This window comes from Nycticebus coucang, chromosome 19 (assembly GCF_027406575.1).
Source record: "Nycticebus coucang isolate mNycCou1 chromosome 19, mNycCou1.pri, whole genome shotgun sequence".
NCBI classification, from domain to species: domain Eukaryota; kingdom Metazoa; phylum Chordata; class Mammalia; order Primates; family Lorisidae; genus Nycticebus; species Nycticebus coucang.
In genome coordinates, this window is record NC_069798.1 from 67,524,083 (window position 1) to 67,538,815 (window position 14,733).

Below are 14,733 nucleotides of genomic sequence, written 5' to 3' on the forward strand. Positions count from 1 at the left end.
GCCCGTAAGTGAGGACGGGTGTCTGCGCCCTGGAAGGCAGCCCGTAGGTGAGAAGGACGGGTGTCTGCGCCCTGGAAGGCAGCCAGGAGGTGAGAAGGACGGGTGCCTGCGCCCTGGAAGGCAGCCCATAGGTGAGGACAGGTGTCTGCACCCTGGAAGGCAGCCCGTAGGTGAGAAGGACGGGTGTCTGCACCCTGGAAGGCAGCCGGGAGGTGAGAAGGACGGGTGTCTGTGCCCTGGAAAGCAGCCCGTAGGTGAGGACAGGTGTCTGTGCCCTGGAAGGCAGCCGGGAGGTGAGAAGGACAGGTGTCTGTGCCCTGGAAGGCAGCCCATAGGTGAGAAGGACGGGTGTCTGCGCCCTGGAAGGCAGCCCGTAAGTGAGGACGGGTGTCTGTGCCCTGGAAGGCAGCCCGTAGGTGAGAAGGACGGGTGTCTGCGCCCTGGAAGGCAGCCCATAGGTGAGAAGGACGGCTGTCTGCGCCCTGGAAGGCAGCCCGTAAGTGAGGACGGGTGTCTGCGCCCTGGAAGGCAGCCCGTAGGTGAGAAGGACGGGTGTCTGCGCCCTGGAAGGCAGCCCGTAGGTGAGAAGGACGGGTGTCTGCGCCCTGGAAGGCAGCCCGTAGGTGAGAAGGACGGGTGTCTGCGCCCTGGAAGGCAGCCCGTAGGTGAGAAGGACGGCTGTCTGCGCCCTGGAAGGCAGCCCGTAGGTGAGAAGGACGGGTGTCTGCGCCCTGGAAGGCAGCCCGTAGGTGAGAAGGACGGGTGTCTGCGCCCTGGAAGGCAGCCCGTAGGTGAGAAGGACGGGTGTCTGCGCCCTGGAAGGCAGCCCGTAGGTGAGAAGGACGGGTGTCTGCGCCCTGGAAGGCAGCCCGTAGGTGAGAAGGACGGGTGTCTGCGCCCTGGAAGGCAGCCCGTAGGTGAGAAGGACGGGTGTCTGCGCCCTGGAAGGCAGCCCGTAGGTGAGAAGGACGGGTGTCTGCGCCCTGGAAGGCACCCTGGAGCTGCCCTGTCCTAGGAGTTTGCGCTGGTACCTCACACTGCCAAAATAACCTCAGTTCGGGAATAAGCAAGGCATTTGAATGTATGGGCCCCTAGAAAGTGTTCTTTCCTTCTCGCTCAGAACTGTCCCTAGAGGAATTTATGTGTTTTTGAAATTTCGGAATATCAGGCTAAAAAGCCCCCCAAGCGGTCTGCCCTGTTTAGTTCATCTCCCTGCTTATTTAGTTAATGTTTTGGGTTAACAGCTTGTTCTGTTTTAATTTCAGTTACAAAAACGTGAACCATTTAGGAAATGTAGAAAATACCACTATAAATACCAACTTCTCCCTACAGTAACACACTTCAGGGGACTGAGTGACTTTTAACTTGGGCTTTGTCTCCTAAACATTGTTTCCTTTCCAGCAGAATGTTGAGTTGCAGTGTCATTGTCCTTCACTGAGATGTCCCCCATTAACAGACTGAGAGGTCCCTGCCACCCTAAACGTGGAAGAGCACCGCCCCCTCCCAGGGCCTGCTGGGACTGCAGCTCCACGAGAAAACCTGGCATCTGGACTCAGGCGGGGAGTAGCCGCCCTCTCTGACCCTGTTCCTTGATTTAAGACCATTTGCTTTTTCTATATTCATTTTTATGTACCTTCCATTTTATGATATACCCATGTCCCTTTAAGATCTGAGCTTATCAGTAAGTTACTTTTATAATCAGAAATAAAACTAAGTTACTTTGCTGGAACAGTGGCTCAGGCTTGTAATCCTAGCACTCTGGGAGGCGTAGGCAGGTGGGTTGCATTTCCAGTCCAGGCTATACTTCCTGTTACATGTCGTTCATTTCATTTAGCAACTTTGTACTCCTGTCAGACAGTAGGCCGGAGCCACTGAAGTGCTCAGAGTGGAAGGAGGGATGTGGGGCACGGGCAGCTGTGTGTCCTGTCACAAGGCTAAGATTCTATCCTGTAGGCACTGTTGAGCAGCATGACTTCGAGGGGGAACTGAGCTACCATGTGTGGCAGCTGTGTGAAGCATGGCTTAGGTTAGAGCTGGTGGAGGTCAGGACAGAAGTCCAGGTGAGAGGTGATGAAGCTGGGGAAGAGGCAGGATGTGTGGTAAATACCCGGGGGGTCAGGGGGAACGTGTAACCAGTGGGCATGGGAAGTAATACAGGCTTTTAGAATAACTCAGGCCTCTGATCAGAGCAGTGATTTTCAACTGGTGTGCCTTGAGAAGATCTTAGGTGTGCAAGGGGGAATATTTTTAAAGATCATTAATTATTTTCAAAAGAAGTTCAAAGCACAGTATATTCTTTTTACTATTTTTTTTTTCCTGATCAACAATTGAAGTGTGCCACGGAAGTTTAGCTATGGGTTCAAGCATGCCATGAGATTAAAAAGGCTGAAAATCATTGGATCAGAGTGACAGTATTAAAATTCGGAAGGGACTGGGTTATGACCACGAGAACATTGAAGTTCTGCACTGAACTCAAGGTGCCTCTGAGTCAGGTGAAGTTCTGGGGTTCAGGGGCTGCCTGGACTAGAGGAGGAGCCCTCCCAGGAGAGGTAGGAGTCCCCCGCGGAGCCCCAGGGCTAATGGGATTGCCTGGGAGAATGGAGTCAGGGTGAGAAGGCAGAGAAGAGACTCATATTCTGATCAAATAGTTACTAGAACCACAGTAAATGCTTTGATTTGATCCTAGAGATTTTGCTCACGTTTAGAAAACTTTTCTTGGACTACAGTAAAAGTGGTGTAACCATTTAAATGAAAAGTTATGCCGTTAACAGCTCAAAATGACCACTTGTATTCATCAGATGCACCGGATAGTCCATGATTTTCTGTTAATCCCCCGTGGTGTCTCGACCCCTCCTTGCTCTTCCCTGGGTGAAACATGATGCTGCCCACAGTCCCTCACTCAAGTGCCACTGGTCGGAAAGGTGCTCCCCACCCTGGCAAACTCGCTAAACACTCTGCCTTCCAATCCCAGAGTTCTCACCCCACACAGGACAAAAGCAGTCTGCCCTGTTTAGTTTATCTCCCTGCTTATTTAGTTAATGTTTTGGTTTAACAGCCTGTTCTGCTTTAATTTCAGTTACAAAAATGTTAACCATTTAGGACATGTAGAAAATACCACTATAAATTCCCTTTTCTCCCTACAGCAACACACGTCAGGTGACTGAGTGACTTTTAACTTGGGCTTTGTCTCCTAAACTTTGTTTCCTTTCCAGCAGAATGTTGAGTTTCAGTGTCACTGACCTTCACTGAGATGTCAGCATTAAGAGACTGAGACCCTGTCTCAAAAAAAAAAACAGTTCACAGAAATGCGAATATATCAAGATGCATAACAGGCTTTACTTGACATGTTTATTATTTTCAGATCTGAGGAATTTATAAAAACTTTTAGAAAAGCACCCCCAAATTAAAGCTTGGCTGAAAAGAGTAAACCATTAACTAGAGTCCTGATGTCATTCTCAAGCTTGGTATCAACAGCTCATTTCCTGCTCGCGGTTACTGCTGTTTGACAGGTGGGGACTCTCGGGTGGGAGGTGGGGGGCAGACAGCCAATGTGGAGGAGTTAAGAGTGATGTGACCTTCTAGTCCAAACATATGAGGACTATGGTCAGTTATTGTTCCTGCCACAGAGAAGGTGGAAATGGGAATGTTCATTTATTTAAGCAGGATTGTCAGCATTGTTTTAAAGAGAAGTAACTGCTGTTACCAAATAAATGCTAAGTGGGGCGCATGGCTTTCTGCCCATGGGGGAAACTCTACAGGAATCTGTATTGATTTCTAGATGAACCAAACAGGACCCCTGGTCTTTAGCACAAGTGAACAAAAATAACTTGCTTGTCCTGGAAGCCACTGGCTGCTATGTGTTATAGGACAGAAAATGCTGCCAGTTTTATTTAAGGACAGTTCAGATGAAAGTCGTGAACTTTCAGATTCAGATGATTAAGCTAAACCCAGTCATTGATATCAATTTTTATTTAGCCTATAGATATATGAAATGGAATAAAATAATAACAATGTCATTCCAAGTAGCTTCAGTTACTATAATTGGATATTAATAGACTCATTTTTCATAACAAAGAATTATTAGAAATGTTCATTTTTGTCTTTATTGAATGTTTTGCCTCATTATTTATTTCTACTTTATCTAATCCAGAACCCCCCGACACATTTGCTGAGACCCGTGCAGAAGTTTGTCATTAATGATGACACCCGTAGCGCGGTAGTGCTGTCCTTGCACTGGGACAGGGAAGCAGTCTGGTGGAGGAAACAAGCTCACCGCCTGGCTTGACTGCATGCAGTGTTGACATGTTCTTGACTTGGCTCCTGTGGTGCAACCCTGGGGACATTTTTCAAGTGAGTAACTTGCATTCCTCCTACGCAAAGGGCCCCTGCCAACTTCTAGAGCCTACTAGGGAATGGGGGTTTCAGTGTGTAGAAAGCATTGAACAGTAGTTAAAATGAGACAGAGCACTTCAAAATCCGAGTGCCTTCTCACAGACGCTCACGTCCCAAGGAAAAAGCAGAGTATAGCCTCTGACTAAGCCGTTTAAACCCTATCCAGCCTGGGTCCGCCAAGTCCTGCCATCCTGAATCACTGGTGTCAACTCCCCTCTTCCTCCCACCTCCACCTTTCTCTCCTTTAGAGACTGAAAAAAACTGATGCCTACTTGCAGACCGTTTAACAAAAGTTTACATCCCTTCTTCTTTATTTAAAATCAGGCAAGGTAAATAATTTAGGTCTCACAGGATCAGGAGCGGTAGGACTGGGCCTCACCAATTGGAGGAAGCACAGACTGAGAACCACCATTTCATCAAGTCACATAAAGGGGCCAGAAACTCCCCCGCCTCTCCACTGTTGGCAGCTGGGCCCCATCTCACTCTCAGACAAGCTCCTCATATTTCCTTTTTTTATTTGCAATGAACAGGTCCCAAGACTCAACCTTTCTTAAACAGTAGGGCTTCACAGGGAGCATTTGGTATCAGGACCCAGGCAGCTTTAGCTGAGTTAAAGTCCCAGACTACCACTGTGGACAGGTAATTCACTTCTCAGTAAATTGCCTAGGATTCTCTTCTTATCTCTAAAATGGGATAATAGTAGTACTTATCTCCTACTTCTGAGAATTAATGGCATGCAAAGTGCTTAGGAGATAAAACGCCCTGGAGGAAACCTATCAAGAAGCAGCCAAGAACTTCATAAAGAGCATTCTATAGAGGAAGACCAAAAAAAGACTTGAATAAAGGAAAAGGCACATGCTATTCTTGGGGAAAAATATGAATTCCTTAGCATAGATCACCCCCTGTGCCTGCACACACCTAGCAAGTAAGAGAGGCTTGGAGAACAAAGCAGATCGTAGGCAGCAGATCCCACTATCCCGGGTGGCCCCAGGGCAAGGTCCAACAAGCAGAAACAAAAATAGAAACAGAGTACTGTTTGGAAATTTCAGTAACAGAGAAGACCAATTCTGTGAAACCAAGAAGAAGGAGCTCTTACTGCAGGTCAGGATTGTTCCCGTGTGGGAGGCAGGAAGATCTAAGCCATCCCCAGGCTACACCATGAGGTCCACGGCAGGAAGGTGCTGACGGTGAGGCAGAGAATGCCTGGCCTGCCACCACATTACAGCCCAATGACAGGGTTGAATTCTGCACCAAGGAGTGCCCAGCAGGGCACTCAGTTCCTCCCAGCCAGGCTATGCCTCCCCAACAGCCTGTCCACCCCACTTCCCTCCCCAACCCCCTTCTCTGCCCATCCAGCCCTGCTGGCCGCACACAGGGTTGCTGGACACACACAGGGCTGCTGGATGCAGGGCTGCCACACACAGGGCTGTCAGACACAGGGCTGCCAGATGCACACAGGGTTGCTGGACACAGGGCTGCCAGACACAGGGCTACCACACACAAGGCTGCTGGACGCAGGGCTGCCGGACACAGGGCTGCCAGAAGCAGGGCTGCTGGATGTACACAGGACTGCGGGACACAGGGCTGCCAGAAGCAGGGCTGCTGGATGTACACAGGACTGCCGGACTCAGGGCTGCTGGGCACATGACTACTGGCCATAGGGCTGCTCCTCTCAGCTCCCAGCTTTGGAGCTGCTCTTCCCTTCCTCCTCTCAGCCCTGCTCTGTAGTTCCAAGGATGGCCTTCCAGGTGACACCAACACCTCACCTGCCTGAGATTTGCAGTTCCTTCCTCCTGCTTGTGGACGACCTCCTCAGGAGCGATCCTTCACTGAGGAGTCTGGATTTCCTGCTCCAAGGAGTGGGTAGCCACAGAAAGGTTTAAGAGGGAAAATGACTTTAAGAGGATTATTATGGGTCAGCCAACTGTAAACTGGATTTAAAAGGCAAGAAATTAAGAAAAGAGAAGCCAGCCCAGAGACGACGCACTATCCTGAAAGGGGATGGAGGCTTCAGGGTCAAGCTGTGGAAATGGGGATAGAGGCAGAAACATTTGGGAGATGTGAGAAAGTAGAATCCATGTGGGTGAAAACTGATTGGATGGACGTGTTGGAGAAAAGTTAGCCAAAGGCGGGTCTAGGGTAGTATTTCCCTATAATAAAATTCACTCCATGGATTTTATTTGACTTTCCATTAAAAAAAAAAGTTTTGTGGTCAAATAATTTTTAAAAACATGGAATCATATTTTAATTTTTAAGTTAAAAAGGCTTCTTGACTACAGGGTTTCGAGGTGACCAACGCAGCAATTTACAACAGTCAGCGTCCAAGTTGGGGAGTGAGGACAGACACCGCCTAATTTGACCACAGAACCTTCCTCCCCTGCCCCCCCAGCACCCCCTCACACACAGAATCTGTATTTATACCCCACGAGTTAAGCACAAGGAGTGCAGCTTGGAAAGTACCCCCTTCCCACGTCTCACGTCACAGGTGAGGAGAGTGACTGTAGCAGCATGTGACAGAGCGGGGACAGGTGTGAGAAGCAGAACCCTGAAGTTCAGTTCTGGAATCTGAAATGCCACTAGCCCTGACTCACCACACTCAGGAGGAGGTTCAGAACTCAGAGGAAAGGTCAGGAAAGGAGATGTTGCAGGAAGATGAGGCCCAATGGAGAGAAGGAACACCCAAACACCTTGTTTAAAAGAGGAAGGGCTTTATTTCAGCCAGCCAAGTGACAGCACAGAAGGACTCAATGGCTGCACTCCCCGACTGGCTCCGTCTTCTCCTTTTTATCCCTAGTCAAAAAATTCTGGACCAGGGTCCCTGTCTCACTGGTCAGTTTGAATCAAGCTGGAGAAGTTGGCTCCAGCTTTGACAGAACCACGGCTTTCATAGAAGCAGAAGCAAATGAAAGTTGCTCTAGGTCCCAGGAAGTTAAGTTTTTACAAATTCCTAACAGCTGAGTCACCATGGGAAGGACCTTGCTGGTATATTCTTGGGGTTTCCTTGAGAAGACCTCTGTTCTCTCAGCCTGTATTTTGTCCAGGTATAAGAGATTAGAAACAAAAAACCCACACCGAGGCATGTCTGGGTCAAACTGATGAAAACGAAAAAATAAAGAAGTCTTAGCCAAAGGAAAAAAAGACAGTAAAGGGCTAAGATGAGGAGCCACTTAGAACAAGCAAACAAAACTAATGCCTAGTGATAGAAATTACTAGGTTGTTCACATCTGTGTGCTGGAGAATTGACTAGAAGGGCAGGGGGAACCTTCCAAGGTGATGGCAGGGACACACACACAGCAGTGCATCCCTAAGACACACGCATTCAGTAGTAAATGCCTCGGTTTAAATCACAAGGTATCAGCAGAAGGGGAAAGGTCAAGAAAAAGGGAGTGAGGAACGTGGGCAGAACCTCAGAGGCAAAGGACAGTGCTCACCTCTGGAGAAGTCAGGGTCAAGGACCAAGAAGAACTAGCACTCTGCCTGAAGGATAGACAGCTTGTCAGCTTAGCCCTCCAGCCTCAGGTGGTTCTCAGACTTCCTGCAGCTGGAATCATCTGCCCCAGGTCACTGAGGCAGGACCTCTGATGTGGCCTGGGCATCCGTACTTTTTAAGCTCCCCAAGTAATTCAGTGTGCACTGGTCAAAAACTTCCAAGCCAGACCAGCAAGCGGGTGATATTTCCCAACCTCTCTGATCATCAGAAGTGCTTAAGAGCTTTCTAAAACTGGATTTCAGTGGGCTTGGAGCAATGCCTGCATTAGCCTCCTGAGACTACTGAAACATACACAGCCTGGCTCACACTAAAATTTATTTCCTCTCAGTTCTGGAGCACAGAAGTCTGAGCTCAAAGTGTGTGCAGGGCCACACTCCCTCTGAGGGCTCCAGGGGAGGGTCCTTCCTGCAGTCTCTGCCTCCCTCCTCACGTGGCTGTCTCCTCTCAGCCTGTCTCCCCTACCACTTCTGTTCTAAGGACACCTGTCACTGGATTTAGGGCCTGCCATACAATCCAGGATGATCCCATTTCAAGATCCTTCATTTAATTACATCTCAAAAGACCATTTTTTCCAAATAAGGTCACATTCACAGAGGGTGGGGATATTACAGCATATTAGCCTATAACCCATGACAGGGCCCAAGAATCTCTATTTTAATGGACTCCTCATGTAATACAGATGACTGTGAACTGCTTCAGCAAACTCTCATTCTCTCATTGTTCCCTGCTGCTGGTTTCGGCTTCCATCCGACTGTCCTTTCAGGAGGGACAGGGCCTAGCAGGGATTCAAGAAGGCCCCGGCTCTGAAGGACGCCACACACGCTGAGCAGAAACTACTCTTTCTCCAGAATCCAGCTGGTCAGTTCTACTCCCCTCCATGGCGACGCTGCTCAGGGCCCCTCCCATCTGTTCCCATGGCATCTACAATCATTTAATAAACACAGGCACACAGAAGGCAGCTCCGTTTCCAGAGAATGTTTAACCTGCTGCAGGGGTAAATTATTTGACTCTGCCTGGTGAGAACAAAGAAAGATGCCCTTAACGCAGCTTTGCTGAGCTCCAGTGTCCCAAAGGGAGGAGGCAGGTGAAGGTGAGGGCAAGGAAACCAGACTCCCCTTTCTCCAGCTAATCTCTTGCTGAGCTAGAGGCACAGAAAAGCCATCTCCAGACAAGTCTTAAGAAGTAAAAGAGAATAGGCTATAGCTCACAAAGTATGACAAAAAAAAATCTTATTCACAGAGCTGCTCCTTTTTTCTCCTGAAAACCATAAAACCAAAGCTGATAATATTCCACAAATACGGTGCTTTGCGACACCTGATGAGACATTAGGAGCCTGGTTAGAAACGACCAAAGGGATTCATCAGTCTGTTACAGCCATGGTCACCACCTGCTCAGAGTGGAAACTTCAGTAAATTTCTTATTCAAAAAGATAATTCATATCTCTGTTCAACTTAATGCCTTTTAAAGATGTTGCTACAAACTCCTTTTGACATCATTACCATAAGGAAATCCTATATGTGCTTTTTCTGCTTACCTGAGACAGACTTTGGAATACCCTTCGGTTCTTTATGGAAATTTGTGAAATTAAGTATTCATAAAAACTAAGAGTCCATTACAATTCCAGGGAGACCCTTCTTCAAATTCAAGCATTATTTTTCTTACAGCAGCTGCAGTAAACTCCTACAGAAACGGAAACAGGCTTGACATCAGGCAGTGGGTTATGCCCCAGAGGCATCAAGGAGAGAAGAGCAGGAGGGACAGCAGACCTGCAAGGGGGCTCTTCCAGGGGAGGAGGAGGTTGGTAGGAGGGATGGGGGCAGAGGTGCCAGCCCAGTAAGACCATATTCCTGACAATCGAGGCAACGACAAGGAGGAAGTAGAATGGGCATACACACACTGCAGAAATAGTTGGGAGAGTCAGGAATGGAATATTAAGGCAGAGGAGACCTTGGTATGTTTGTAGGCAGCAAAGGACAGATATACCTGCCCTAAGGATTGTAGCACTCACAGAGTTGGTGGTTAAGATGACTATATCAATGAAGCAGAGATCAACTTACACTTTTCTACTATAACTTAAATTCCATATGTCATAAACCAAGAGCTCAGTTCACCAAGTGGGCACAGGTATTCATTTCAGTCTCCGGAAGGGTTACACTGAAGTGCTGACCTCTCACCTATAAGGTCAGGCTGCCCACAAGGTGTTCATGGCTCTTTATTTCAACTGCAGTCAGTGGAGAGCGAGGAAGCCCTTACCGCTGCAGGAGCCTCTGACAGGTGCATTCCAGCGCGCTCTATGGATGCCACCTAACAATTCACACCTTCTGAGTGCCCCGGCTCTGAGTGAGACGTGGGGAGGCGAAATTCCACAAGCTTACACATGATTCTTGTGCAAGGAAGCTTAGCTCTGTTATTGCAGAACCAAATCAGTGTAGAGGGAAGAGCCCTTGACCGTGACCAATCAAAGCAGCCTCTCCATGAGTTGGGGTGGGGAAGAGAGTGGTGTGGCCTGTAGCAGGGTGACGGTGAGCAGGATGACCCCATGTGGCCTGGTGGGGAGGGCAGAGACCAGGCGGAATGGGGAGAGTGTCTATGGAGTAGGGGTGTAGGGGTGTCGCAGCTCAAGCCAGCAGCAGCAGCAGCGTGCACTGAGCACAAGGGTGTCGGAGTCTGGATGGAGAAGGAACACACAGCATCATAACCTCAGGCAAGCCCCAGGTGAGGGACATCCTATGAAGTAACTGCCCTGTGATCCTCAAAACGATCAAGGTCATAAATGTTAAGGAAAAAGCGAAAAATAAAAACACGGAGGAACTGTTCCAGACTGAAAAAAACTAAAGAGACACAACAACCAGTGCAGCACCTGGTCCCCAACTGGGAGGTCTGATTATGACAGATAATACTGGAACACGGTAAAGCCTGAAGGGAGTGTGAAGGCAGACCCACTGGTAGTGAGCAGTGAGATTACAAGTCGAGATCAAGTTGTCACCAGCGTGGGCTTCTTCCCAGGCCTCTCTCCTTGGCTGTAGACAGCGATGTCCCCGCTGTGCCTTCATATGGTCCCCCTCTGCACGCATCTGTGTCCTAATCTTTTAAGAACACCCACTGTAGGGCGGCACCTGTGGCTCAGTGAGTAGGGCGCCGGCCCCATATACCGAGGGTGGCAGATTCAAACCCAGCCCCGGCCAAACTGCAACAACAACAAAAAGACTCCCACTGTACATATTAAAGTCAATTTAACTTAATTACCTCTTTAAAGTACTATCTCTAAGGACAGTCACAAGGTACTGAGGGTCAGACCTTCCCGCACATAAGGGGGGGGGGGCATAATGCCAGTGAGGAAAGTGGGGGGAAGCCCTGGTCACAGGAAACAGTGAGTGGGGGGGACAAATATGGCTTTATACCAGGAGCTTATTCCTAGATGGTATAGGAAAAGAGTTTTTATATTGCACTTGCAGTTTTTCTGTAAGTTGAAGATTATTGCCCAAAAAACTGTTAAAGCAAAATAATCAGCGAGGGGCATTTAAAATTTTTGTCCCTGGGTAAGTAATTCAACCACACTTAATTAAATGATGCGCAGCTTTGAAATCTCAGCTCTGAATTTATTCGAGCTTTTGCTCTCTGCCTGTATCCAAGGTAAATGTTTCACTGCGCGAGGCATTCCTCCCATGATCCATTACCAAATGCTGGCATGAATTCTTAATATTCTGAAAGAAAATGATCCTGGAAAGTATAAAATATTTACAGCCTGCTGTCTGTTCTGCCTCACTTGAGGAAAATTCTCATCTGTACACAAATGTTCTTCAGCTTTTGGGAACAGATGGTGTTGAGTAATAAAAAGACTGAGAAATGAGACAGCAGGAAGCGGAGCCGAGGCCCGTCCCCAGCGCCCTGTGGGGGTGCGTCCCTGTCCCTGCGCCGCAGGCCCCACTGACCCCGCAGGCTCAGCCCGTCCGTCCCTTACTCCTCTTGGTTTCCGCCCCTGCCCAGCGCTCCTTACCTGGAAAACAACCAGTCACCGCAAGCTGGACCTTCCTGGGGGGGGCCACCAAAGAGAATCCCGTGCTGTCCTCGCGAGAATCCCATACTGTCCTTGTGAGAATCCCCTGCTGTCCTCGGGAAATCCCATACTGTCCTTGTGAGAATCCCGTGCTGTCCTCGGGAGAATCCCGTGCTGTCCTCGTGAGAATCCCATGCTGTCCTCGCGAGAATCCCATACTGTCCTCGCGAGAATCCCATACTGTCCTCGTGAGAATCCCATGCTGTCCTCGCGCCGTTATTGATCCGGCTCCTGCACCCCAGGGGAAACGGACTCCAGCGCAGAGGCCACGCGTTTCGGAGAACGTCCAGCTGCGCCCCAGGCTTCTTCTCCCTCCTCGGTCTGGGAATTGTCCACACCCCAGCTCTAAGACCTCCTCCTCCTCCTCTCTTTTTCCTGGGCCCCTCTGACCTGAGGGCCCCACGGCAATCTTCCCCAGTCACGCGCTTCGTTGGGGATTTCACAGGCTCACCCACCTGGCGACGCCTCCCCGTAGGTGGGGGAACAGGGACCGCCTTTCAAACCTGCCACGAGTGTCCTTGTGTTCTGCAACGTGACTTGTCACATGGACAAGCTTCTCTGAGAGAGGTCCTAAGGTTATCTGGGAGGTGATCCCACATAGCAAGGGCAGGGAAGTGAGAACGAAAAGGAGGGGAGGGCACCCCAGGGTGTGGAAGAGACGAGGCTGCCACTCATGTTTCAGAGGTGCCCCCGCCCAGGGCACAGCCAGGGAACGTGTCCTTCAACGCTCCCAATGTCACTGGCCCCAGCTGCCTCCACCGGGCTGGGGACTGAGCGGGTGATGACGTGGGCTTACTCTCAGATTTCCTGCTTATACTTGGTTCAGCCACCATTATACATTGTCCTGGCATGTCACCCTGTAGGGGTTAATGATGGCCTCGTCACCATCTCCTTACGATCCGTGTGGTAATGGAGAAGGGTCTGCACTTTCTGCTTTAAGACAACCAGCAGGCCCTCTGCCCACCCATCTTTCTGGGTGCCAATGCCCAGGATGCTGCACCCTCACCCCTGCGCTTCCCCTCCCTGCCCCCCTGTCCCCACCACACCCCTCCAGGCTGCACCCTTGCACCAGGCCATACTTCCGCTTCCACACACAGGTCCTGCGGTCACTAGAGCATCCTGAGCTCACACAGAGGAAACAAGAACACGCCTGTTACTGACCTCCAAGTGGAGGTTTCTCCAAGTTCTTGTTTATTGGGAGAATTTCAGGACACACCACCAACTAAGCAAGCAGCAGCTTTTACTGAAGGTGAAAGTCCACTCTGAGGGAGGAACGTGGCAGGCCCCACAGAGAGCAGCTGAACTGGATCTTTTGTAATCTTACCAACTGAGGGGAAGGAGATTGAAGGCCAAGGGGTTGGCTTTTACAATAATTTGAGCAGTAATTCCTAGAATTGGGTTCCCTCCCTATTTTCATATTTTATACAGCTGTCTCAGAACTATCATGGTGATTTCAAGGACAGAGACATGTTAAAACCACAGTGTAATGACACTGTAAATAGCTGAAGTTCACATAAGGTGGCAGAGAGCTGACAAGCCGGTCAAAGCTGGTTCACGTCAGGGTATCAGCCGCTTAGTGAGCTTCTGCTTAAGAGCTGTTTGTTTTAACACCTGCACCTCATCTTCCAGCGCCCACACTCGGTCTCAGCCCTGACTCTTAGCCTCCTTTTCTAACACATCTGTACTTCATAAATAGTCATGAACTTATTATAAAATGATAAACCCCACGTGTATGTGTACACTAACATTCCTCTACTTTTCAAAACCAATAAAAACCAGGCATGCCCTGATGCATTCACACTACTTTTATGGTACATTTGGCATTAGATTTCCTTTCCTCTGCAGCAGCATTACAAATTCGTAGGCTTTCAAAACTTTTACTTAAATTAAGGTTGTCATTTTCCTTTCAAGTTCAAATCATTAGACCATCAGAAGGCCCTTTATGCTAGTTCCTTTGTCCTGATAGCATTGAAAGGCCCCAGCTATGGAACGTGTTGCCATTCACAGAGCACTATTTGGGGGGCAGTGGGGTACATACGGAAAACAGGGAGGCAGCACTGGTGATGCTGCTGTTCTTATTAGGGCACATTTGCTGATAAAACTGGGGAAAGTATTTCTTTTTAAGGTCATAATGTGAAGTTAAATTAAGTAAACTTAATTGAGTTGAAATTTAATAAAATGAATTAAAATCAAATTTAAATTAAATAATTAAATTTTTAAAATTTCTATTTTATTTCCTCTGAAACCTGTTTTTAATTTTTAAATCCCTCTTCACAACTATAATTATACCCCCTTCTCCATGTTACTTATCAGTCACCATTCCATAGTCAACTGTATTGACAGTTCTGTTTAAGAAGACTATAGTGTTTGTGTCTGGGAAATTAAAGTCTTAAACCAAAGAGCTGGAGCTTAGTGTATGGGATACATGCTTCTAAGGCACAAGCCCTCGGGGAGGAAGTTTTGGGGCTATGTGGGAACCAGCACCACCTCCAAAGGGGTAAGAGGCTCACCCTGCCAAGCTGCCACCCAACTTAATGAGGCCAATCTCCCAGGCATTTTCTGTCTTACGGAAGCGTAGCAGAGCAGCGTTCTTCACTTTGGCTTGTGGAAAGCCAATATAGCAGGTTTCACTGCTCATATTTTCCAATGAAAGAAAATGGCTTTAAATTTTTGTAAGTCTTTAGTAATGATAACAATAATGTGTTCTGTTTTACTGGTAGTATTTTGGAAGACCTTTTCCAGCTTGCCTCATTACTCTTTAGCATATACCCACAAGTAAATGAGCCTTGATTCT